General features: G+C 31.1%; 1 long non-coding RNA gene across 1 annotated transcript in view; it reads left to right on the top strand.

Moving 5' to 3' along the window:
• The first annotated feature begins 282 nt into the window (after positions 1 to 282).
• LOC146992910 (uncharacterized) overlaps positions 283 to 26,553 on the top strand; it is a 119,690-nt gene continuing 93,419 nt past the window's right edge. Inside the window, exon 1 of the long non-coding RNA XR_015039210.1 lies at positions 283 to 460. This is a non-coding gene — a long non-coding RNA (uncharacterized LOC146992910). The remainder of the gene's footprint in view (positions 461 to 26,553) is intronic.

Here is a 26,553-nt window from a genome sequence, read left to right as displayed (position 1 = left end):
TTTACGTCAAAAGTTATTTTTACTTATATTTCTTTCTTATTTCTGTCGGAAACAATAGTTGAGGGTCAGTGAGAGATACTGACCTAATTTTTAGATCTTGTTATAACTCCGCGGTTCAGCGCTCGTAGGAAAATAATTTATGGCCTCGTCATATATGTTGAATATGACATCAATTCTTAAACTTTTATGATGAAATGTACAAATGGGATCAGATGACATATCCTAAAATTATATAATGTCTGCAAATTTGGTTTACTACTTTTTTAGAGATGATACGTAACATGCAAGACCCCATTAAATCAGTTTGCAAGTACTGCACTTTTCTCAGTGCAGGGCTGCAAGGTATTTTCTCCCTTCTTGCCGTGTCCCTTCGTGGTGCATATGAAAGCACGTTCGGCTGCGAATCCCAGCGAGAGTACTGCACATGTTTCCTGTTTTGAAAATCCTACTGACTGTACAGGTATTTTTTTTTTTTAAAGTCTAAATAGCTTTGAATGGAGTTGATCGTACACCTATGTGGCTCTAGGAAAGACCCTTACGCATTTTCAAAATGAAGACACTTACGCATCTTTACTCATGAAAACAAATGCCGAAAACCGCCGATTTATTGGCGGTGGAAAAACTGAATCATGAAGTTTTCAATTTTTTAAAAATTCTTAAGACCGAGGATTTGAAACCTGGCCTCATACTTTCATGTCTGTCTGACGCAAAAGTTATCTTTCAAAAATCCTGCATTCGAAAACTTATTGGAGTAGCTGTCTTTAAAGACATTTATATACCCTTTGAAAAATTTTAATTAATACCTTCTCAGGTAATTTTGAAAGCAGAAAGACATTTTTTTAATTATTAAAATATGAAAAATGTTCTTTTGCTTATATTTTTAGAGGCATAAAAATTCCAATTTTGCTTCTTTTTGCTAAAAGTCAAAACTGTACTCAAAACTATCCTCATCCGAAATCCTACCTTATTTTATTAATTTCTTAAATGTAACAATGAGGTTACGATCAACCGTTCAGGAAATATTCTTTATTCCTTTAAAGCGCTCTATGTTAAAACTTTTACACATATCGAAGAAAAATAAATTTTCTAACTGATGTTAAAGTTTTCATTATAATGAAATATGTGTTCTCTAAGCAACTACACATTCATAAATTGTGTTTAAAATATAATTTTCAGAACTTCAAATATAGATATATTTTAAATGAACTATTTAGAAATTTAAAGAAAAATACAGTGATATCTTATTGCAGTGAATTTAAGTAGTTGTACATTAGGTATTTTTTGGAAACAGGAGTGAGGAAGCGCCCAGGGTGCAGACCACTACACTACGAAGGCATGGTAAGAAGGCGGGAGAAATACCTTATAAAGTGGGACAAACTGGTGTGTCCATCGTACAGATATAGATTTGGTCGACATTTGTAAACGTAAAAAGGTCTGAATTTTAAGGGCTGCACTTAAATCCCTGGAATTACTTTATTGGCTTTTCGTAAAATACCGCAGAGTGATGTCTTATATGATCATCTACATTGTAATATCGAATGTTTGTAACTTTGATTGTAAAGCATTTGTTTCATGACATGTAACGTTATACTGTCTCTATAGTTATTGCGCCCACCAGCGGCCGAGCGGTAAAGTCGCTGAACACTGGTAGTTCGGTTCGAGGTTCGAATCCCGCAAACGGGCTGGCTGCATGGGCGTTTTCGTGGTTTTCCCCATGTGTAACGTGTATACGAGCCAGTTTCCCTTAGAAAGTCCTCCACGAAGGCATCCCTCCCCTTAGGCAGATAGCCCTAGTGTGCTTTGCCATAATTAAAATACACACTATAGTTATTGCAAACTTCGGAAGTTTTAGGGGATCCCTTAGCATTGAGTACCCAGACAGCAACTACGTTCCCGTAATGTGTAAACATGAAAAATAATATGCTTTTAAATGATAGCATTATATTTAATATTTAAATTTAGAAAATTAAATAAATGTAGAATTAGAATTGTTGTAACTAATATCTAAAAAAAAAAATACTCTGATTTTTATTGATTTAACAGCACATCAGAGTCGTTAAGTACTTTTTTATTCCACTAAAAATGTTTCGAAAAAAATGTGGATCTGTTGTGCTTCATAAAAATTTTCCAATTTGTAGACCGAATAAGAATGAAACCTTCCGACAAGTCTAAGATGTAGCCCTTTAATATCCTTGTTTCCCTGTCTGATTAGCAAAAACTGCTGGAACGTCCCACCAAGCCTGAATGCCTCTATAAAAGACTAAAATCTCTGAAAAAATTGCAATGCCGACAACTGGCTCAAGTATGAAGCCAAAAATTCACTTAGTGTCATAAAAGATGTGTTGAACAAGCACTACGTTTTGTTTTGCACCTCTGCGATTACGCATTTTGGTTATGAACTCTGGATTGTTAAATTCATGGACATCCGCTTTCATATTTTTAATTACTTCCCTGTATCAAGTAAAGAAAGTTCTGCAATCGCGAAAAATTTCCTGTATCATATTTCAAGGGAAATATCCATTTTGACTACTCTCGAATCCATCTGAACGACTTTTTGCGAGACTTTCGTAAGTAAAAACGGAATAAAGGAATTTTTTAAAAAGATCTTTTTTGTTGTTGTTGTTGTTGTTGTTGTTACTTATGCTCATTTGTCTGACGTAGTCAGCCCAAGCCCACAAAATTCCTCATGGCAAGGAACGCAAGATTGCACCTTTCGTTGGCAACAGCCTTGAGCACCTTCTAGGTGACAGTGAGATTTAGCTCAGTTCTGCCCCCTCATTTTGATGGAGAGCACCCCGGAGAACGGGTCTGAGGGTCTTCCAGCCCTCTTACCTTCCACCAAACCACACGAGAGGGCTATAGGCGTTCCGCTTATTTAGAGTGCCGCAATGCCGCACTGATACTATACATTTACAAACATGCAAGCTTTATCCGGGATTTGAACCCAGGCCCTTCGGCCCAGCAATGAGTGATGCTAACCACTATACCGGGTGGGCGGCATAAAAGACATTTTTTTCAAAGCGGATTGTAAAATGGATTCAAAGAGGTTCTTTTTCGTAATGTATGTGGTAGTCATGTGGTTTCCGTAATAGATTTTTTTTCCTCTAACAAAAACTAAATATGTAGGTATTTTAATAGTAATGTACTTATCGATTCACTAGGTTTATTTCGGAGCAGGAAACAGGAAAAAAATCAGAAAAAACTTTGTGGGGATTTGAGCTGCAAACCTTCCACTTGCTAGTCAAGCTTACTTCCATTTACACCATGAAAGCACGCGATGATGAAGGATAAGATTACCATTCCTCCCACTACTATGATTTAAGAGTGACTGAGAAGGAAGAGGACTCGGTCGCCAAATTCAGTCGAATTATTGTCTACCGCAGTTTAGTCGGACGCCACTGTAGACTCGTTAGGCTTATTTTGAAGCAGGAAACAAAAAAATTACCGATGCCTTCGCCAGAATTCGAATTATTGAACTCCCAGTGCTAGGAAGACTGCGTCTATTTACATCATGAAGGCACACAATAAAGAAGGAGAAAATTTCTTATTTACTCTTTTATGCTGTGTTGTTAAATTGGTAACATTTTAAAGTATTTATTTTAAGTAAAATAAGAAATTGGATTTATATTCCATATGTCTAGAGGATATTTTTTAGCTGTCACTCTTTTATCTGTCAACATACATTTGCGTAAAGTAAGTTATGCTTCCAAGACTTGTAAGTTTGTGTATAAGTTTGCCAACAAAACTTTATATGAACAGAAATGTTAAGTTTTACTAATTTGGCTTCATGATCTGATATATTTAATTTCACTTATAAGGCATTTCTCCCGCCTTCTTGGCATGCCTTCGTGGTGTGGTAGTCTGCATGCTGGGTGCGTATTCCAGAGGTCCGTGGTTCGATTCCCGGCGAAGGCGTTTGCTCATTTTTCATCTTGCCTGCTTCAAAAAATCCTAATGTCTCTACAAACTGTGCATTGTTTGTTGGCCATTAAAACAAATATTTCTCAGTTTTGTTTCTTTGGTATTTTTGATTTTTTTTTTTTTTATGTTGTAAGCTCATATTATTTTTTTTTTTCATTTCGTTATATAGGCAAACATTTACTTCCATCATCTATATATATCAGTACTTTTTATGAGCAAATAATTTTTTAACTTTTGGTATTTCCAAAAATTTTCAAATGCGCTCCAAATCTAAAAACATCGAAGAAGAGATAAAAACTTGGACGCCTGATCCAAGTTACTTAAATCGTGTCCACAAAGTCCTTACCCGTATTTTATTGGTCGTAGACATATACTTCTAATTACAAAAATGTTTTAAATGATGCAAAAATTCCGGTTTTTGTATTTTTAAATTAAAAGAATGTTTATTTTGTATACAAGCCGAAATCTAACTTTTTACACGTTAGCTTGGCCCGTATATTTATATTTAGGAAAGTTTTTACTCGTTATAAAAAATAAAATGCCAAAAGATTGCTTTTTCATATGATGAAAATTAACCCAGATATTTGATTTCAAAGTCTGCGGTATTTGACGTCATTTTGAACTTGCATTTGTTAATAAAACAATTTAAATGATTCGACGTTGATTTTTACCCTCTTGATTGCCATTCACTGATATTCTTTCGTGATTTACTAGTGTCTGTATTTATAATTTTGCTACATTTGGTATGCTGAAAGAATTTTCACTCAAGTAATTTCGTAAGTTTTAAAGTCTAAAAATGCACTATTCATATTTTCATAAAGTTTGATTACTTTAGAATCATAATTGTAAAAATTCATTAAACTGCAAATATTTTTCACCTTCAATTAATGCAAATAATATTACGACGTGGCTAGATTCCAGCACTGGAGATAAAGACTTTGCAAAACAATGGTTGTCGCTGTTGGAAATTATATTTCATGCAAAGTATTTCGTGAAATAACCTCAAAATAAAATATTTTTCATTCAAATTTATTAAAAAAAAAAACCTCATTTAATCTTCTTGAGCATTTGCTTTCAGGACTTTAGTTTGGTATGCATAAATTTACGCATTTTAAACTAGGATCTCAGTCTAGCTGTCTCCGAAAAAAATTCGAAAATATGGAAAAGCCTAAATAATTTTTATTGATTTTGCTGCAAACGTTAGCCAAACTATACAGATACCACCAAACTGACGTAATTAAATTGTCAATCAACTCAATAATTAAGTATATGACTGAAAATTAGAATTGAAAACCTCACTTTCTTTCAAATGTCAAAGACATCCGTAATGGAAGATTAATGGTATATATCCTAATCATCTTAAAAGTTAATATTAGAATTCATTAGAAAACCTTGTCATATCACTCATTAAACACTACAACTTTAAGTTCTGGAATTTTAGTTCTGTATTACACTGGGCTTCTGAATAATTTGGAAGGCGCATTGCCTAATTTATTTATTTATTTATTTTGAAAAGAAGAGGATTAAAAAAAAATGAGATGCGAAATTTAATATTTAATTTCGACTTCTCTAATATCATATTTTTAAAACCGATACCTAGAATTGGAAAAATACATAACGTTATTCATACTTTAAATATAATAAAAGGATTTGGATGCAGCAGTGAAAGTGAAAGTGAAAGGATCTGGGCTCGTGCCTCGTTTGTCTCTGTGGATATCAGGCCTAGTTGACAGCTTTCGGAAAGAAATCGTCTACATATTGCTGAACAGGATGATTAGCTACTCCTATTGATAGTGAGAAGCTATCTATCGTCTACTGGTGTCTATTTGACGGATACTGAGCCGATATATCTTCTATTGATATTTATCTGTCTTCTATTGATACTGAATCTATTGATATTGAGAAGTTATTAACTTTCCATTAAGTTGATTATACCTTCGATTAAATGTTCACATATTATTTTAATGATGTATATTAATACCACTGCACCTTTCATATAATTATACTGACTATGCACGATTTTTAGTGTAAGTAATTTGTATTGCTGTTGAAAAGAAACTGAGACATTATGCAACTTATTACCCATGTTTGTACTCTCCAGTAAAGGATCAGTAAATGTCAAATAGTAAATAGATTTTTAATATACCCGCAAAACCCAGATTGAGCTTGAAAATTCAATCAAAAGGATGGAGAAAATCACTGAGGCTTTCAGTTTTATTTTAAAGCAATCAAGTCACAGTTTCATTATTTAGACGTAACCGTATATGCAACTGATATTTGACAGTTCTGGCCTGTATAATCTCCGTCTGGATGACGATTTTCAAATACCTACATTGACGTATTGCTTCAATGAAAATTTGTACCGCATTAAAAGTGAACCGATCCCTGGAAGTCAACAAACGAAAAAGAAAGCAATAAAGATTTCAACTGATTATATGTTATTTTGCCGTGCATTTAAGTGAATTCGTTCTATTTAATTCTCTAAGACCCGCCCCCCATTGGTCGAGTGGTTTAGACCAGTGCTCCGCAACCGGTGTGCCATGAGTAGAATATAGGTGTGCCGCAATCAAATACATGTATTTGACATTTTGCAATTTTTATCATGTATTTAATACACAATGACAATATTTCCCCTTAATAATAATCTATTTTAAATGTTTTTATATATTTCACTGTTGTGTGGTTGTGTGTGTGATTGTAAGTGTGTCAGCATTTGAAATTTTTCGGCACTTCCTTGATAACTCGGAACTCTTTGGTGTGCCACGAAATTCCAGAAAGATTTTTTGTGCGTCGCAGGTGAGAAAAGGTTGCGGAGCACTGGTTTAGACAGCTGAATGCTGCTAGTTCAAATTTGGGTTCAAACCCAGGCGAACAGAGTAGGTGTGTCTTTATGCCGTGTGTAACTTGAATATGATATATATGAAATATGATATATCTCAACAACTCAATCTTGTAAAGCCCCAGAAACATCTCACATGAATGAGCTTTGATGCCAATTCTCAAGACGAACATCGGAGGAACGAAGGAGAAAGGGGGGCCAACAAAAGACCTGGCCCCGTCTTCTTTTCATGGAGGTAGAAAGTCCATGCTCCTGCAATTCTTCCAGAATCCAGAATAACAACTGAAATAATGAAGCAAACTTTCAGAATGTCATCAACAATTTTGCTAACAGGTAAAAAAAAGGGGGAAAAGAGCATTTTATTTCGAAAATAAATTCAGATTTTTTATTTATTTCTCTCCGCGTCGTTTTGATATAAATAAAGCTTTTAGAGTGCACTGTGCTACTAAATTTAAGTAATTATTCAGATAGAAAGTTCTCACATCTCCGGTTAGTATCGCCATCTGCTGTGAAAAAGTAAAACTAAACATTGTTATCATAAAATAATATTTTGAACAGTCTTACTTAGTAGTATTATGGAAATGGTTCTAGATATGATACGCAATACGCATATAATAATATAGTTGGTGTTAAAAATTTCATTTTTTGTGTCATTTGGTGATTGTAAAATCTTGACATATTAATAACTGAACTATTAAATACGTAGTAAGGTCGTAATCCCTTGCTGTTCGTTCATAAGATAAAAAATCGATTAAGATATCTCCAATTACATGTTCATAGTATTTTAGAGTTTCTGTATGGCTGCAATGAAAATCTAATTTCAGTTTTACTTAGAAAAGGAAAATCAGTGAAGAAAATTTCAAAATGGCCTCAAAATTTTAGCTAAGCTTGAATAAAATAACAAATTGCTTGCAATAATTGTGTTTCAGTCTGCTTCTACAAAGTCATCGCTCTAAACATCTATTTTCCTGGTATATTCTTGAAGTCTTTAATAATATACTATAATAAAATGAACTTAAAATCATACAATTCAATTATTGAGCTTGCTAATAAATTTGCCTACGAAATAGTTTTTTTTTTTTTTTTTTGTCCTTTACTTCTTTATACATATATATATTATAAACAAAAGTTTAGAAATTTCAAATTAAGTTAATTAAGTTAAACAGTAAATAGCACTTTAAACAGTTTAACGTGAGAAGCAAGTAGCTGTGTTTCTTAAAGTGTTCAATTTCTGTAATTATTTCTTATCAGTTTCCTAGTACAGCTACAATCTATTTAATCATTAGTACTGACTGTAAGGTCAATACTTTCGTTTTGTTTTAGCTTTGGAAAGACCAAGATGAGAATGAAGCTTCTTTAAATTATCTCTTCACAATTTATGTATCGATTTGTTTTACTGCGTGAATGGAAAACCCAACAGAAAAGCGGAGTAAAGACTGAGAGTTGACAAAGTATCAAGGCTTCACAAATCTCTTATTCTGTACTAATACTTTACACTTTGTTGTGCTTTCATCAAAATCTGTCATCAGGTTGATAATTAGAAACATTTGTAACATTATTATAATTAACGGTGTCCGCCGATAACTTCGCGGCAAAAACATCGCGGACGAAAACGTCGCGGAGAAAACAACGCAAGGCAAAAACGTCGTGCTACAAAACATCGTGGGAGAAAACATCGCAGTTCTAAAACATCGTGGTACAAAACATCGTCGTCGAAAATAAAGCGATTCAAAAACTTCGCAGTTTAAAAACATCGTCGTCGAAAATATCGTGGTAAAAAATAAAGTATCTACAAATCATCGCATGACGATAACTTCGCAGACATGCTTTTTTCAGGTTTTAATAATTGTAAATGGATATTCCCATAATGATTTGTGAGCGCAGTATGTAAAGAAGGATAATTTTTACTTTCACATTTTTTATTAACTAATAAATTTTTGCTGAAAAAGTAAGAAGGATACTTAAGCATAAAAAATTAAATGCAAATTATAGATTATACTTTTCATGAAAACTTACCAGTAAAAACTTTATAAAAATGATTTATTAATGGCCTTTGTTAGTTAACTATGTCGGTTTAAAATTCTATTAAGTGCTATAAGATGCATTAATTTTCTATGCTTAAGTTTCATTCTTATTTTCTCAGCAAAAAATTATTAGTTAATAAAAAGTATTAAAGTAAAAATTAGCCTTCTTTCCCTCTTGCGATCACAAATCAATATGGGAATATCCATTTACAGTCATTAAAGCCTGAAAAAAGCATGTCTGCGATGTTATCGTCATGCGATGATTTGTAGATACTTTATTTTTTACCACGATATTTTCAACGACGATGTTTTTAAACTGCGAAGTTTTTGAACCGCTTTATTTTCGACGACGATGTTTTGTACCGCGATGTTTTAGAACTGCGATGTTTTCTCTTTGCGATGTTTACTCCCACGATGTTTTGTAGCACGACGTTTTTGCCTTGCGTTGTTTTCTCCGCGACGTTTTCGTCCGCGATGTTTTCGGCTGTAACCTAATTAACGCACACGCAAAAAAAAAAAAAAAAAAAAAAAAAAGGATTAACGGTATGCATTACACACATCGGAAAATTTTTTTCTTTTTGGTTGAGTTTTATTTTTTAAATTTTTTGGAACATTTAAGGGGACGGTGGACTTTAAAATAGCTAAAACTCAACAAAAATATTGATTTTTTTTTTTTTTTTTCTTGTAAAGAAGTTACAAGCATTTAAAATGTGTAAACAGCGTAAACTTTGCCCTTTAACTTTTGGGGAAAATATAAAAAAATGTATTTCAACTGATATTTACTAATGTTATACTTTATATATTTGACCAAAAGAAGTGTTTATTTCTTTAAAAAAGGCTAGAAATGTCAGTATTGACAACTATTAATGAATTAATTTTGGTTATATAAATGCTATAGGCGTAGAACAGGAGGAAGCCAACTCGTTTTCCCTACTCTTTGCATAAAAGCGTGATCAACGTCGCTTGAACCAAAGCAAAAAGATAAGTTTACCCACTTGGAAATAAACAGAAATAGTAAAAAATATTGTAAAACATTAAAAAATAATGTAAATGTAACAAATGAAGGTAAAATATATGATGCGGGTGAATTTTAAAAGTTTCATTTGCTATGATGCATAAATTGTTTCTACCTCTAACTTCGAATCACATACCAATTTGCGATATGTTTATTTTTCTCAAATTTAATATTATGAGATTAAAAATAATTAAATGATACGAAAATGTTATCCAGTATCTAGATATTCATATTTAAAGTTAATTTGCTGTTTCTCATGACCATGTATTAAAGGTAAGTTTGAAGAAGAACTTTAAATTCGGTTTTCTCAAAACAAATTTTTTCGCAGTTCGTATGTCTTGAAAATGCTCCATGCGTCTCATTTTTAGTTAAATGAATGATATTTGGAAGACACTATCTTGTTATATCTTACAGTAGATCTGTGTATTCATTTTTGGAGATGAGGTTATTAAGAAGTTTAATCTTGTGATAATGTTTAAAAAAAGGTGACTTTGTTCCCAAAACTGGGCTTAAGTTCACAAAATCCTTTTTAAAAATTTTTGATCCATCATATTCAATAACGGATACACAAAAACTTTTGTCAAGTCTTTATAACTAACTAAAAGGAAAAATTAGGAAAAAATATTGAAAATTAGCGCGCAAGGAGCATTTTAAATATTTAATTAAAATAATTATTTGTTTTAAAATTTTTTAATTTCAAATAATTATTTGTTTTAAAATTTTTTAATTTAAAATAAATTGAAATTTTGAACATATATTTTATAAACTGGCATTATAATATGTATAAAATTTCTTGTTGAAAACACAAAAACTTAAAACTAATTTTTAAAGTCCACCGTCCCTTTAAAGGATGTGAAGTTCCCATTTTTACACAGAAGCATGGCAAAAAGAAAACATCTACTTATTAGGTGTTTTTTCTGTAGTGTTTGCTTTTGTGCTTGATTTAACATAGATCAAATGGTTTCGGTTAGTGGTGCCATCTAGCGACAGTGCATAGTCTTCAGAAGTATTTATTTATCAGTTTTTCAAAAGAAATTTTTTTCTTTTCTATTTAAAATATACTTTGAGTACAAATTTAAATTATAGCTCGATTGAAGAATGGGATAATAATCTAAGTTATTTTAAATCAATGGCTGAAATTTAAGGCTGTTCTCAAAACGTTTTTAATTTATTTCAAACTTTTTTAAACAGAAGATATATGAGATATATTAGTTGTTTGCTCGCTTTTATTCCAGTTTACAATATTTTTAAAATAAATTTCCTAGTTACAATATGAACAAGCATATAAAGCAATATACCATATATACCAACTCTTTTACAATTAATCAAGGATGAACTAATTAATTTGGTTTTAAAGACAATTTCTGATTTTTCAATACTGCATTCCTTTCTGTTTTATTGATTTAAAAATACTGAAACATACTTCAGTAGTTCTGATATAGGTTTCTAATTCACATCTTTCAGATACGTTATTTTTGAAACAATACTCATGACTGAATAAAATTTAATTTGGTACTCATTACACTGCAATGCTTGAAATAGTAAATTAAGTAAAACAGATATTCAATTTGTTTTAAAACTATTGACGTTTTCGGTTTAAAATCAGTTAAGACGAAATTAAAATAATGCAGTCAAAGAAGATCCCAATATTTTCTAGTATAAAAAATTGAAAATAAAGTCTAAATTGTAATACGCTTCTATGGCCTTTTTCCCAAATTCTGCTTTTGTAATCCCGCAAATGGTGACAATTATGCTTCCGAATTCTTTACCTATGAGAGAGAAACAAAACAATCTAATATGTCAATGAAAATTGACAATCATATATAAACTACTAGACTATAGCTTATACTCAGAGCCAGATTGTCTTTAAGAGGCCTCTTAAAAGACTTTTGTGCCACCTCGTATATTTCCTATACAACACGAGTCTCTTCCCTAGGTCTCGGTTTAGCTGCACCACAAATTCCCACTGTAAAACCGGAAATGAGAAAATTTTGTGGTGCTCCCCCTTGCTTGGGCCCCTAAGCAATTTTTTGTGGTGCCCCTTTTTATTGATGCTCTAAACACGTGTTTATTTTGCCTAATGGTTGATCTAGCTTTGACTATATTATTCGGTACCGTTTAAAATATTACAGCAGGCAGGTTCGTCGATCAAGTGCGAAATGTGATGTCCGCAAAGTGAAGATTAAGACTGGTAAATAGATGCATTGAAGAGGCACTCGTTGCCTAGGATTTTATAGTATAGACACAGTATCCTTTTTCAGCCATCAACAATAAAAGACGTATTTGTTTGAGTTCTGTATATGTATTGGTTCCTGTATCTGTAACGTAATTTGATTGGATAACTTCATAGAAATTCATTCATAAAATAGCATTTATTTTTAAATTTTAATAAACAACTCTCAAATCTACCATTAATTCATTGTTATATAATAATTTCGAAGTAACAGTATCGTAGTTACAACTCGTCCTTTAATTTCCTTACTTCATAACATCATAAAATAACTTCATTTTGTTAAAATGTATTAAAAATATTATTAGAATTGACTGTTAATAACTAAATACATTGTCTAATAAGTAGCAATAGATTATCTCATCTCATCAGTCTTCTGTTTGATAAACAAATAAAATATCAACAGAATTTTAATTTTTTCAGTAATAAATAATACAATCTTTCTTGAGAATAGTTATACTATACACGTTCCTTAATAATAATTCCCTTAAAAATTAGCTAATTGGGGTAATTGGGATTATCCGAATTAAAAAGTTATAAAAACCTATTTTAACTTTTATACTTCATTAACTAAAACACATACTTATAGTTTCTTACATATAATTTTTCAAAGAAGTCTAAATTTAAAAAGTCTACAAAATCCTTTAATACATTAATAACAAGTCAATCTTCAACTATTATTAAAGCATAAACACAAAGAAGTGCAAATATCCTTGAATCACTTCTAGAATCCAACAAAAGATCTAAAGAGATCACTCTTAACCATTTCTTTACAAATAAACCAACTCAAAACAACTACGTCCAAAGAAGATTCTAAAATAACTCAAGCGGCTCAGATAGGCAAATGGGCATTACAGGCACGACTTACGAATATGGCCACAACCTTTTCAGGCCTGAAAAATACGCCATAACCTCTCAAGTTTTTGAGTAACAGAGAAACTCTAAAACAGAAAGTCATTGATAGGGTAATGGGCACCTGCGCGTCGGTAATAGAGTCGCTAACAAGACTCTTAACTATATAAGTTCCGCTACAGACAGCCCATTTCAACATTTAACACCAAGTGTTAATTTAACTGACGTAGTCAAGACAGTATTGTAACAGAACTTAAATCCTACATCAGCATTCATACAGCAACAGCATGGTGAAAACCGTCTAATTGTAGAAACAACCAACCCATCAGCAAGCCAAAGAGCTCTCAAGTCCCACTCGTATTGAAAACTAAGATAACATTTATATCGAAATAAATATCGTATATTTTTAGACGACTTTTATTGTATTTACAACAATATTTTACCTAATACCTTTTTTAATGTTCTGTTTGATAACTCATATTCTTCACTATCTTTCTACTCCGTAATTTCTTTAAGACAATAAAGCTTTTTGTAGTATCCGAAGAGGTATTTTATCTCATTCCTCTTGAACAGCTATCCCAAGTCCAAGTCAACGTTAACCACTTTATTTACAGTTGACACTGAGCATTTTAATCATTTTGCAAATGTCCTCTGACATGGCGCATTTTTTTTAACATTAAAGATCTTACTTTTACCATATTCGAAACGTTTCGTTTTTTCCTTGGTATGTATTTGGAATAATTTTTCCACTTGAAGAGACATTTTCCCTTTCTTGTTGACGATATTACCTATTGTATTATTTATTGAAGAGACATTTTCCCTTTCTTGTTGACAATATTACCTATTGCTTTACGAATTGAAAAAACATGGCTTGCATAGCATTTTTTAATAACTAAATACGAATAATTTTCTTCGGAAAGAGCAAGACATAGCCTTCCATCCCCTAATTCTTTAAAAGCTCCATTTTGCATGGAAACAAAACTGTCATGTAATAGATGATAATTTACACTTTAAAATATATAAGTGCAGTTAAAAAATTTTAAAGCAGACAATTTTTATGGCAAAGAAAAATCTCCTAAAAGATGTACGAACAGCCTCTATAGAAGCCCGCATAAATTTTTCCATGGGGATTCGAAAATTCTCGATAAACATTTTGCAGGAATTAGAACTATCATCAATGAGCAAGAAATAACTAAATCAAGACAAGGAGGAGCCATACACGAACTTAAGATTCAACGTTTAACAAGGGAAAATCTTGAATATGCTGTTCTGATATCATGTTTACAACCAGCAGAAAAGGACGTTTTGAGTGAGACTGCAGCAGCTCCACTTCCTTGGAAAGATAATCCCTTAGTTTCTGCCTGGAACACATGTTCTCATCCTCAACGGCTGGATACCAATTTTCAATATCAGAAAATAGACGAGGCATCATTTACCATGGCAACAAGGAAAAAGAAGCGCTCTAACAAACCACAGCGAAAGCTGTACTCATCACAGCTCAAAAAAAGCACAGACATTTCACCCAATAGTATTCAGCTGCAACTGGCCAAAGAACGTGAATGCAAATAGCTTAAAATTCCAATACAACAAATCAGCCATACTCGCGCAAACGAACTATTAGTACTCTGTAGAAACAGAGGATACTTGCACTGCCTGAAAAAATCATAGAGAAAAGGAAAATTCTCAAAGAGGAACTCTAATTGCATGAACCAAATCTACAGTGGGAACAGATAATTGTATTTAGAGTTCCATCATATTTAAAAGCACAAGATCTCTAGCAAGCGTTCAATAACTATATTCCAGCTCCATCTCTAGAAGCAATTCACCAAAGAAAATCAGTCTACAGGTAATCCGGAAAGATCATTGGATCGCTGATTTAATTCCATTAGATACATTTGATTCCGATTAGATCCATTTCATTCCAATTAGATCCATTTGATTCTGATTAGATCCATTTGATTCCATTAGATCCATTTGATTCAGATTGATTCTATTTGATTTGAATCTACATTACGCAGAGGCAATGCCTATATATAGGCTTCAACTCTTGTATGTATTCCATAAAGTTCATACGGTGTTACAACTGCCAGAGCACTTAGATGTAAAACATCGCCTGTCTGCGTGCGGTGCGCGGGTAATCAGTCAAATAAATCATGCCAGGAAGCAGCCAAATGCATTAACTGTTCCCATTCCACTCAAGAGTAAGAAGCAACTTATCCCACGGATCACACAGCCAATTCGACACTGTCAAAACCAAAGTTTTGTGCTTTGCGCAGAAATAGCCAGAAAATCTAAGCACCCTGCGGGGGAAAAAAAACAACAAAAAAAAAAAAAAAAAAAAAAAACAGCTCTGTATCTCCTGTTTTACTTGGCCGATTGACGAAATTCAACTTGCGATTTTCATGTCTCGATAGCGCGACTTAGGATATGTATTATATTTATTTACAGCATTGTTCTAATATAGTTATTTTGACACAAAATCGGCCTTTTTCTGAAATAATATATAAATTATTTTCCATATTTTTCATATACTGCTCAAATTAGCCAAACTACCATGAGTTTGTAAAAATCGCACAAGTAGTTTTTAAAAAATTAGCTCTCAAAATTTTAGCTTCTCAATGTTCATTGAGTTTGGTATATATTTATTAATTTCTCTTCTTTTATTAATTTTATTTGATTCTTCCTTTCACATTTCGAAATTCAGGTTCATTCCAAATAAAATTCGCCCATTTTTATGATTTATTTTTTAATTTGTATTTTTAAATAATTTTTATAAATTTTTGAAAAAAGATTTTGAATTATAATCTATAAATTTTTTACCATCATCTTAAAGTAGATATATTTCTAAACATACCTGTAAACAAATTACAGCGTTTTATTCAAAATTTCCGAAGATATACATGAATTTATATATTGGCGCATTTTGAAATTTGGCATATTTGTTGTAAGTGATAAAATATCAAATGTGGTTTAGACACTTTGCTAAAATTATCTGAACGTAAGAACGATGTAACTTTTTTCCCGCGCATGCACAATGTGAAAAGATAGGAAAGAGGTGGCTTTTTTTTCGTTTCGGCATTTAATGGAAGAGAAAGGAAAATTGGTTACCATATATTAAGAAGTACGCCAAGTGAATTATTCTTGGCGCAAATTGGAAACATTACCAAGATAAATTTTTGAATTTCTATGTAAATTTCGCACCAAATTTTACAAAATCTAGGCATAATTTGAAACGTAGAATCGAAATGTAGAAAAAAAGTTGGTATGTTTTTTCAGAAAAAGTCCGATTTTGTGTCAAAATACCTATGTTAGAACAATTCTATATATAAATCTAATACATATCCTAAGTCGCGCTTTCGAGACATGAAAAACGCAATTTGAATTTTGTCAATCGGTCGAGTAGAACGGGAGAAATAGAACTAACACCCCCCCCCCCGTTTTTTTTTTTTTTTTTTTTTGCAGTGTACATATTTGGTACCGCAATTCAACAGTCTTAGCGATGTTTTAGTCTCAGATAACTCAGTTTCTCTGAAATTTCTATAGCTCATTTCATGAAAATCTATTCCAACAACTAGTCACATCTTTGAAGGCTTCGTGAATACTTCTTAGACTTGGCATAACTTCAGGACCCTTATGTTCTTTATAATAAAATCCTTTTCTCACTGAACCATTTCAAAAAACATAAACTTCCCTTTATCGAGATTTGGCTTAAGAGACCAGCTGTACAAAATTGGTAAGTTCTAACTTCCAATAAAGACAGTCTAACTTTCAATAAAGTGGTGCACAGAATACTGCACGAAACAAAACCAACTGCAATTATTACACAGCTAAGATTTCCCAAAGGAGCATATTATAAAGGGAGGAAGTATTTATTTTGGATCCCTCTGTCACAGAATTCTTTCATTAAATACCGTTTTGATTGACTATTGGAAATGATGAATATTGGATTATGAGCTATAGAATACCTATAAACTATATTCTTTAATACTGAATATCTAAGAATTGTATGTTCTCAAACTATCTATAAGTTTTATGGCCTAAAACCTTCTATTGCATATATGAATGATATATTGAATTTAAGGACTGAATAATGTATGTCTATGATTTACATAACAATTGTAAAAACAAATTATACACTAAATATTAATGTGCAAATCATGTACGAATTATTATGTGCATATATGTATAATGTGCAAATTAGTAATCGCTTGAAGCACTAAAAGACTATGTTCAGAAAAAGACATATCATAAGAAATGTAAGAAACTAGGATCTTGCATGTCTGTGTAACCTTTTTCTTTCTAAGACTCAATAAATGTCGTCGAAATGGCTTCAAATCCATTTGGTCTATAAGATCTAAGGTCGGATGTTACCTCAATGGAGAGTTACGTATAGTCATTAGGGGGGTAGTCGGGGCTTTTTCCACTTGGAAGATCCCTGAATTTGCCGCCCCTTTCGATACTCAAGCAAATAACTAAAAAATGTCCAAATGACATATACGGAAATAAATTAAAGCTATAATTTTGTTCAAGAAAACGTTAGTTTCAACATTTTAAAAATTATATTATAATTTTGCTTGTTTCTTTCTTTTTTTAACAAAATCATCAATGGAATACTGAATTATATTTTATTGCTTCAGCTGTTATGCAGACAACATACAAAAGTTTCTTAGACACGAAATAAACACTTGTAGATGGTGTGCTTCTTAAATGGTTTTTGTTTAGAAAAATTCTTCTTACAACTAGCAACACTTACAGCAGTTGTGAGGAAAGCTCGCAGTAGTATTACTGTTCTGGAGACTGCATTTTAGAATACATTGCAAAAATTCCACTTCGCTATTTCATTTTCCCTGTCAATAACGGAAGTAACACTCTGAAATAATTCTCTGCATAACCAGGAATCCCTCCTCATTAATGTCACTGTAATCATAATTTACGCATATATTACATTCGAAAGTTTCGCTGGAATAAAGGGTATAACAACAGTATATGACTTCTGAAATCTCGTAGTGAATTCTTTGAATACTTTGTTTATAGAAAAAACTGTTCCTGATTTCAAATTTATCCTGCATGTCAATTTTTAGTAGTCTTCATCTGAATCGATAATCAGCATGACTAACCGTCATAAAATAATGATTCACGTGAAAAATGCTGCCATGGTCGAATCGCCTTCCGCTTGCTAAGACACTGTATAGGTACTTAGATAAAAGAGTTGGCACTTATATAAAATGAATGGCCAAGCAGCAATCAGAAGGAACTTTTCAAGTAGAACCCATGTTTTACTGAAATAATGAACCACCAAAATTGAACATGGTGCAGACAGTGTTAAAAATATTAAGTTTTTCACACCTATTCTCCTATTCGCATATAGTCCGTTAATGGAAAAAAAATTTTTTTCGTACTTAAGTACTGTATATATTAAGCTATGACCCCTTAATATATTCCAATATTTCTTTAAAATATCAATTTTATTTTACATTTTTAAGCAATATAAATAATTTCATCATTCTACAATATTTAATTTTATTTATATTAAAAATTTTATTTGCAAGAACGTTTTTCAACTTTATTTTGATTGGGCGCTGAATCCTACATAACTCGATCAACTGGTGAATGATGTGACCACTTACTACTCGAAGTTGTTTCTTCGCATTCTAGCGAGTTGGGCATCTTTACTACAACTTGCTACAGAGATTTCTTGGATGATTTTGAACCATAGTCTACAATCTTGCTATCATAAATAATATCCTTATTTTCATATTAAATGTCTTTTTTCCATTTTCATGTTGCTATTAACTACATCTGATGCAATTATAAGCATTAGGCTGTAACTGACATCTATTTGACAAATACTTGAGCGGTTAGCTGCTTAAAGCGAGGGTTTGCTTAATTAGACATTACATAATAAAAAAATTATTAATTAACATAAACCTATTGTTAACCAGAACGTGCGCAAATCAAAGCAATTCTTAAAACTCTGCAACTTGAAATTTGGCAAATTTTCAATAAATATTTGCAATAACAATAACTATTGGCATGTACTTGCAAAATTTAGATAAGTCTTCATTAGACTAATGGCATAATGAAGACTTATCTAAATTTTCTATTAGACCTACCTAATTCTCACCTTTTATTAATGCTTATAAAGTTTAATCACATCAGTTTATAAAGTAGTTTCTCCCTTCTTTCTGCATGCCTTCGTGATATAACAGTAGCACACTCAGCGTGTATTCGAGAGGTCCAGGTTAGAAACCTGGCGAGAGCATTGCTCATTTTTCATGTCTCCTGCTTCAAAATAACCTAAAAATCTCTACTGTGGTGCTCGAATTAAAAAAGTTTGTGGATGATGATTCTTCACCACCAGGATTTGGCGATTGAGTCCTCTAATCCGCTGTCACCCTTTAAAAGTGTGAGTATATAAGGTATTTTCTCCCTTCTTTCTGCATATCTTCGTAGTGTAACGGTAGTACACTTAGCGTGTATTCGAGAGGTCCAGGTTCGAGTCCCGGCGAGGGCACTGCTCATTTTTCATGTCTCCTACTTCAAAATAACCTAATTGCTCTACAACTTATTAATAAATCGGCAAGCTTAAACCAGACCCGTAGATATTAATGCATAGAGAAAGGAAGGCTGCAAGGAATCGCAGAATGGAAACACTACTGCGCGTGCTTCTACCATGTAATGGTAAACACATCGATTTGGTAATTTAAAGGTCGAGTCGTACTCTGGGAAAGACAACGACTAAGATTTGAATATTTTCTCAGACTCATACACATAATTCCTCGTAATTAGCACCCGAATATATTAGAAATGTAATTATTTACGAAATTAGGGCTGGTGTCACTTGGTCTCCTTGAAATAGTTTTTAAACATCTAAAAACTGAATCACGGTTTGAGTTAGCATTTGTCCAGTGATTTCAGAATGTACTTACATGAATGAAATTTTTCAGATGAAGAAACTTATGAAACAATATGACGAGTTTGTTTATTTACATACCTGAAATGAAAAAGTTTAATCAAGTTCATTTTTAATAATCAAGAATAGTGTTCTGCTAAAGAAACTGCAAAGTAGTGATTTATATTTTACAGACCAATATACATTCTCGCCTCCATTAGGAAGTGTGTCTCAAGCATATATAGTGAACCATAAGAATCTACCAGACATATTCTATTTATTTGTTTGTCAAGTGCTCACTAAACTGCAAATTAAGAATTCCTAAAGAGTCCCTCCCTGAATCTTCCTTTCCCAAATTTAATGACAAGTTCCAAAATCATATTTAACTTTTTAACATCCACAGTTACCTTAATACTTAAATTTAATACCTCCTATAAATTGAAATTTATGAATGGGTCAAAATCAGTGTCATACGTATTACATTTTGTAAAATAAATCTTTTATGCGAATTGCTAACTGTTCTTTAATCGCAACACCTATTGTAAAAGTTTAAGTCGGCTCAAAATTTGGGTAATTTACTTGTAATTGTAGTTGCTATTTCTATTTCCTTCATAAATTATCAGTAAGCATTTTGTTTTTTCGCGCACCTAAAAGTAGAAGTAAATGTCAAAGAAATTTTCAGCATTCTTCTTTTAAACCAGAACTGATTATTTGAACCATACAATATTTTCATAAGGTAAAAAAAAAAAAAATCAATAAACAATAATACTCAGTTAATTTTCGTGTTTAATTCAAGTTTTTCATGTTAAGTTCAAATTTATAAAGGGGGAATTTACTAACACAAACTACTATGTTCAAAACTCAGTAACTTGTCATGTGTTGATACACTGGTATAACAAATTTCTTTTAATATATTCTGTAATAGAATGAAAAAACTGAGTTATTAAAAGGAAGCCTGAAGTTCAAAAATTGGCCTTTTTGCTATCATCCAAAAAAGGCGTACCAATTAATGATCTTGCCATACTGCACTGTCATAGGAAAATTCGTTAAAAATAATGGGAAATTTTGAAACAGAGAGGAAAATGAAAGAATGTTATGTGAAAGAAAAGAGTTAACTCAGGACAGAAGTAAGATGATACTTTAGAAATACTCCATAAAATTTGCATAATTTCATCCTAGGGTGTCTTGCCTATTTTTAAGATTCATCTACAATATTACAGTGCTAAGTATTCGTATTTTTATTTTGTTTGGAAGATGATGCTCAACGATTCCAGTCTTTATGAATTTATTTAAATTATCAATATAATAATACAAATTATATATACTATATAATGTTACAAATATTTGCCTGTAAATATAACAAAATTATTGCTTAGTACGTCTAATTTTTAAAATTTGGAATATATTCTACGTAAATATGCCATCTGAGTGTTTTAACAATCATGCATTATGATGGGTTTTAGTGGGAATCCAGTCGAATTAAAAAAATGTCGCCAGTTTAAAGTATAGGTATAGGAATTGAGGGCGACACCTTTCTGGCCATCCAATTGAAGCCCCGCTTAACATAGTAAGTCGGTGAGGCAATTTTGTTTGCATTCATTGCAAGTTACGTTGACAATATTTTAAAATGTTTTATGATTTTTTTCTTTATTTTCTCTTTTTATAATATTAGCAGTAGCTAAAATTGTTTCTCAGAAACATATCTAATTTTATTATGGATATTTTGCTAAAATTTCCTCAAGTATTCAAATAATAACTTTGTCGTCCGCAGAAGGGGTAAAATGGGAGTTTTGCATCAGAGAAGCTGGCGGCGTGACCAGTGAAGTCACAAAGAAGGCATGGCAAGGTACAATGTCATCAGTTATATCACAGGTACAACGTATAACTTCATCCACGACATCACAAGTGGAGGTGGGCTGTTTTAGGCTGGTTAAGATGAGTTGTAGATCTCTTGCTTCAGTTTTGGTTTGGCATTTGAATTTAGTTTTTCAAAACTGGCATCAGATGAGTGGCTATCTTATTTTTGGAAAATGCTCATGGTGTCCTCTGTTGACAAAAAAGAGAATTATATATTTTGGAAATTTTTTAAGACTATCATTTAAATCTTTCATAGCTCTTTTCTAGAAACAGTAGCTGTTACGAAAAAGAAAAAATAACGAGAATTAAACTATGTAAAAATAAATAAATTTATTATTTTACATAATTTTATTTTGAAACTTTTGTTCTTTGTAGTTTCCCATGAACTTTTAATTTTAACTTATATTTTCTGTTCATAATAGTATATTTATTTGCTGTAATTTTTAATACTTAACATTTCTGATTTGGAATATTTTATTTAATTTTTAAGAATTAAATTTTCTATACAAAAATAAATAAATAAATAAATTATTTAATTTTATTTTGGAACTTTTATTCTTTTTAGTTTCCCATGAATTTTTAATTTTAACTTATATTTTCTGTTCATAATATTATATTTTAATATTTTTAATACTTATATATTTATTTGGTGTAATTCTAATTTGGAATATTGTATTTAATTTTACACAGATTCTTTTGTTTTTCATACCTTTTATAATTTTCAACATACTTTGAATTTTAACTTACATATTATAGTTTACAAACGAAATTGATCACGTACCCGCTGTTTATTTGTTACATTATTTAATTTTAGATGCAATTTTTTAACTTCTTTCACACTTTTTTAAACTTTATAGTTTTCAACATATTCTGATTTTACACTTATTTATTACCTTTTCTCATCATATACATAATCGTAATTTATTATATCATTTGCATATCAAACATAATTTTAAAATTTTTGGATAATTTTATCCTTTATAGTTTTCTATACACTCCTTAATTTTAACTTGTTATATACACACTTTACAAAGAAACATGTATTATTAATAATATTAGCTATTTCACTTAATTTTATTTCTGATTTCTTTTAGATGTTTAACAATATCTTCTGTACACTGTTTAATATTTTTTAAATTAAGCAAATTAAGTCTATAACTGTTAATTACTTTTTTTACTTTAATCATTTTCCCCCTTATTTAGCATTTCATAATTCTAGTTTAATTTAGTTATTGTACTGTTTTCATTTATCATAGACTTACCATTGAAATTCATGATGTTTTATTTCATTTTAGACATTAATAAACTTTTTTAAACATTTTGAATTATTATAATTTCTTGAGTATTCTAATACTTCTTTATAAATTTTAATGCACTTGTTATATTTTCTGGTAATTGATAATCTACATGATTTGATTTAGCTTTTTTTATGCATAAATTTCTTTCCACAATATTAAAAATACAGTTAAATATCATTTATAAATGAATATCAGTATTTATTTCTCATATATTTTTAAGGTTATCAAACATGATGCTTAATTTTAAATCACAATTACCTTTAAGCACATTCAAAAATGTCATTTATAATTTTACAGACATATTCACTATTTTATCCACTTTTAACAAAATATTTCTTGCAACTTCTGATATTTAATACACATCATATTTTAAAATCTCAGGTTAATTTACACCATTATTTTTTCCCTACTCTAATTACGTCTATGTCTACTTTCATGGATGATTTTTGGAGGAAACTAGCAATTATTTATATCACATGTATAAAGAAATTCTTAAATTCAACTTTTTTTAGTACCATCAAATTTACCATTTTTCAAATGCATATTACCAGTGTTCAGTGGCTTAACTCACTTCCATTCTTTTCATATATCAGCTCCAACATACCTTCTTTGAATTTCTAATTCTCTTAGTCCGTTTATTCGAAATATAGTTAGCATTTATTGCTCTGGGCAAAGTGTGAAGCACTCAGATTATATCATAATCATGCATATGATTACACTCAGATAGATCAAGCATTTTAGTGCAATACAGATTTAAGAAATGTGTTATTACTTAAAAACAGTCTTAAATAATGAATAGATAAATAATAAATGAATGAAAGTTGCGCTATTTTTTATGCTGCCAACAGCATTAAAGACTTTAATTATATCATAGTCCAGCTTATGATTAAATTCACGAAAACTAAATATTTTAATGCTTGTAAGGAAGCTACTCTTACTTTCACAAATCAGTTATGTTATGTTTTGGATCTTTATTGTCACTCATCGTTTCCGTTTCCCTACCAGATGTAAATGAGATAGAAAGAGATATTATTTAGAAGAATGTTTTAGATTGCTTAGATAGAGCGTGTTCTGCCTGCTAAAGGCCGCGTTACTAGTTTGCAATCTTAGGATAAGCGTTCCTGTGTGCGGTGTTAGTTATGCTTGCCGATAGTGCTTTTTTCACAGGTGTAGGTAAAAGAGCCAGTTATCATGTTAAATACCTATGTGTAGTCTTTTTAACTAACTTCTCCTTAGTCTTAGTTTAAAGTTTGAAATTCTTATTTCGATTTAAATCAATAAATGCTGGCTGAATTTGTAAGCACCAGGAGGGAGTTCTGTTCTGTATTTTGAGTTTTATTAAGAGTCTTTTACACCCTTCGTTCGTGTTTGTAATACTTTCTCCAAGATTTAGCGATAACTCATCGCTACCCAGTCTTAGTGAAGAGTTTAGTAAGTGAGCATAATAGCAAAACAATTAAACACAAAGTTAAAAAAAGATTTGCAGAGTAACTCCCACAACTTTTTAATACTACAGAGGTCTAGATTTTAACAACTATAAAAACTCTCTTTACATTTTTAGAATATTTTTAGTTATATTAGAAATATGCTTCCATGAATCTGAATAATTACTTTTCTGACAATATATGTATAAATATATCCACATAACCCAAACTTTAATAATGAATACATCATATGAAAGATTCTGTTGTCGCTAACTAGCACTGACTTTATTGCTGCAGACAGCGTGACACTCCCATATTTTATCAAAATACGCTTGCGATTAAATTTACATAAGCCATACATTTGAACATTATACATGCAATTAAAAAAAAGACTTATTTACTTTAATAATTGCTCCTTTATTTTTACATAGTAAAGCTTTTAAAAAACAGATTTATCAGAATCATAAAACATATTTACAGTTACATCATATTATTATCTGTATTGGACGCTTGCGATTAAATTCGCATAAGCATACATTTGAACATTATACATACAATTAAAAAAAAAGACTTATTTACTTTAATAACTGCACCTTTATTTTTACATAGTAAAGGTTTTAAAAAACCAGATTTACAAGAATCATAAAACATATTTAGATTAACTATATTTACATTTACATCATATTATTATCTGTATTGGCCATACAGAGGCTGTTCGCACTCTTTTTAGAAGATTTTCATTGTATTTACAGCAATATTTTACGAAACATTTTTTGTTTTAAATGCTCTATTTGATAATCATTTTTCTTCATTATCTTTCTACACCGTAATTTCCAAGACAACAAAGCGTTAGGTATTTCATCCTATTCCTCTTTAGCAGCTTTAGCTTGAGTTTAAGTTCAGCTTTACAAAGTTCAAAGAGGGTTGTAGCTCTACGTTTGGTTAATCCCTTTTTTAAAAGTCCAAAAGCGCAAAACTCTATGGAGGATACATCAGGAGATCTCATAGGAATATGAGTAAAGGGATATGATACCCGTTTCTTGCTCCCCTTTTTTCCAGGAAATTAACAGTTAATTTGGGGGTATGGTTGCTTGTTACTCTTGATGCAGTTCTACTGATTGATGGCTTTGTGTGTAAAGAGAAGGTATTTACTATTTGAAAACTAGATATAAAATATATTCCTGATATGGAGTTGATCATAACATTTTTCTCCACTCTCTTTATTTTTAATTTGCGTTATATTAAAAAACAGCAACAATCATATACATCCCTTTGAAAAACTTTTTTTAGATGCTTTGAACCATGTTAAAAATAATTTTCTCCCTTCTGATGATAATAAATGGATCTCTTTTTATTGCAGTCATTTAAATACATCCAGGAATTATCTATTATGATAACATTTTTCCATCATTGTCCGGATAAATGTTTCACATAAGAAATTCGTGTTCTACGTCCTGCAATATGTCGAAGAGAAAGGCGATACACACTGTGTGTTTTTCGCCTTTTAAAGACTCAAATCAGCATTAAACAGTTGACAGTGAGCACTTTAATGATTTTGCAAGTTTTCTTTCATTTTTAGGATTTTCTTTTGACATTAAAAATATTACCTTTGCGACATTCGAAATATTTTGATTTTTTCTTGGATACGTATTTGGAATAATTTTTCCCTTGAAGACAGACTTTCTATTTGAAAAGACTTTTTTCCTTTCTTGTAGACAATATTACCTATCATAGCTTTAGATATCAACATACATTGCTTTCACAGTGTTTTTTAATAACTAGGTACGAGGTACGAATAATTTTCTTCGAAAAGAGCACAAACATAGTTTTCCATCCTTTGATTCGTAAAATACGCCATTTTGTATGAAAACAAAAATGGCAATTAACAGACAATAATTTATGCTTTCAAAAATATAGTTGTGTAGTTAAAAAAAATTTCCAAGCAGATAAATTTTATATAGAATCGAGAATCGTCTAAAAATGAGTGAACAGCCTTTGTATATGCTCATGCATATAAATAAACAGTTAGCCAACTTTCTAATTTTATTTTCAGAAACATCATGCATATGACTAAATTCTTGTTACTTACAATTTTTAGCAATACGTACACTACTTGAAAAGATTTTAACAAGGGTACTGTTTCCAACCACAAGAGCTTGAAACATCTAACTTTATATACTAATCATATATATGTGTTTAAA

Source organism: Stegodyphus dumicola, chromosome X2 (assembly GCF_044657685.1).
Source record: "Stegodyphus dumicola isolate Sdum_Otavi_A_Nest chromosome X2, ASM4465768v1".
In the NCBI taxonomy this organism is placed as follows: domain Eukaryota; kingdom Metazoa; phylum Arthropoda; class Arachnida; order Araneae; family Eresidae; genus Stegodyphus; species Stegodyphus dumicola.
The sequence above is the reverse complement of the archived record's forward strand: the minus strand, read 5'-3'. Positions and strand labels throughout refer to the sequence as shown.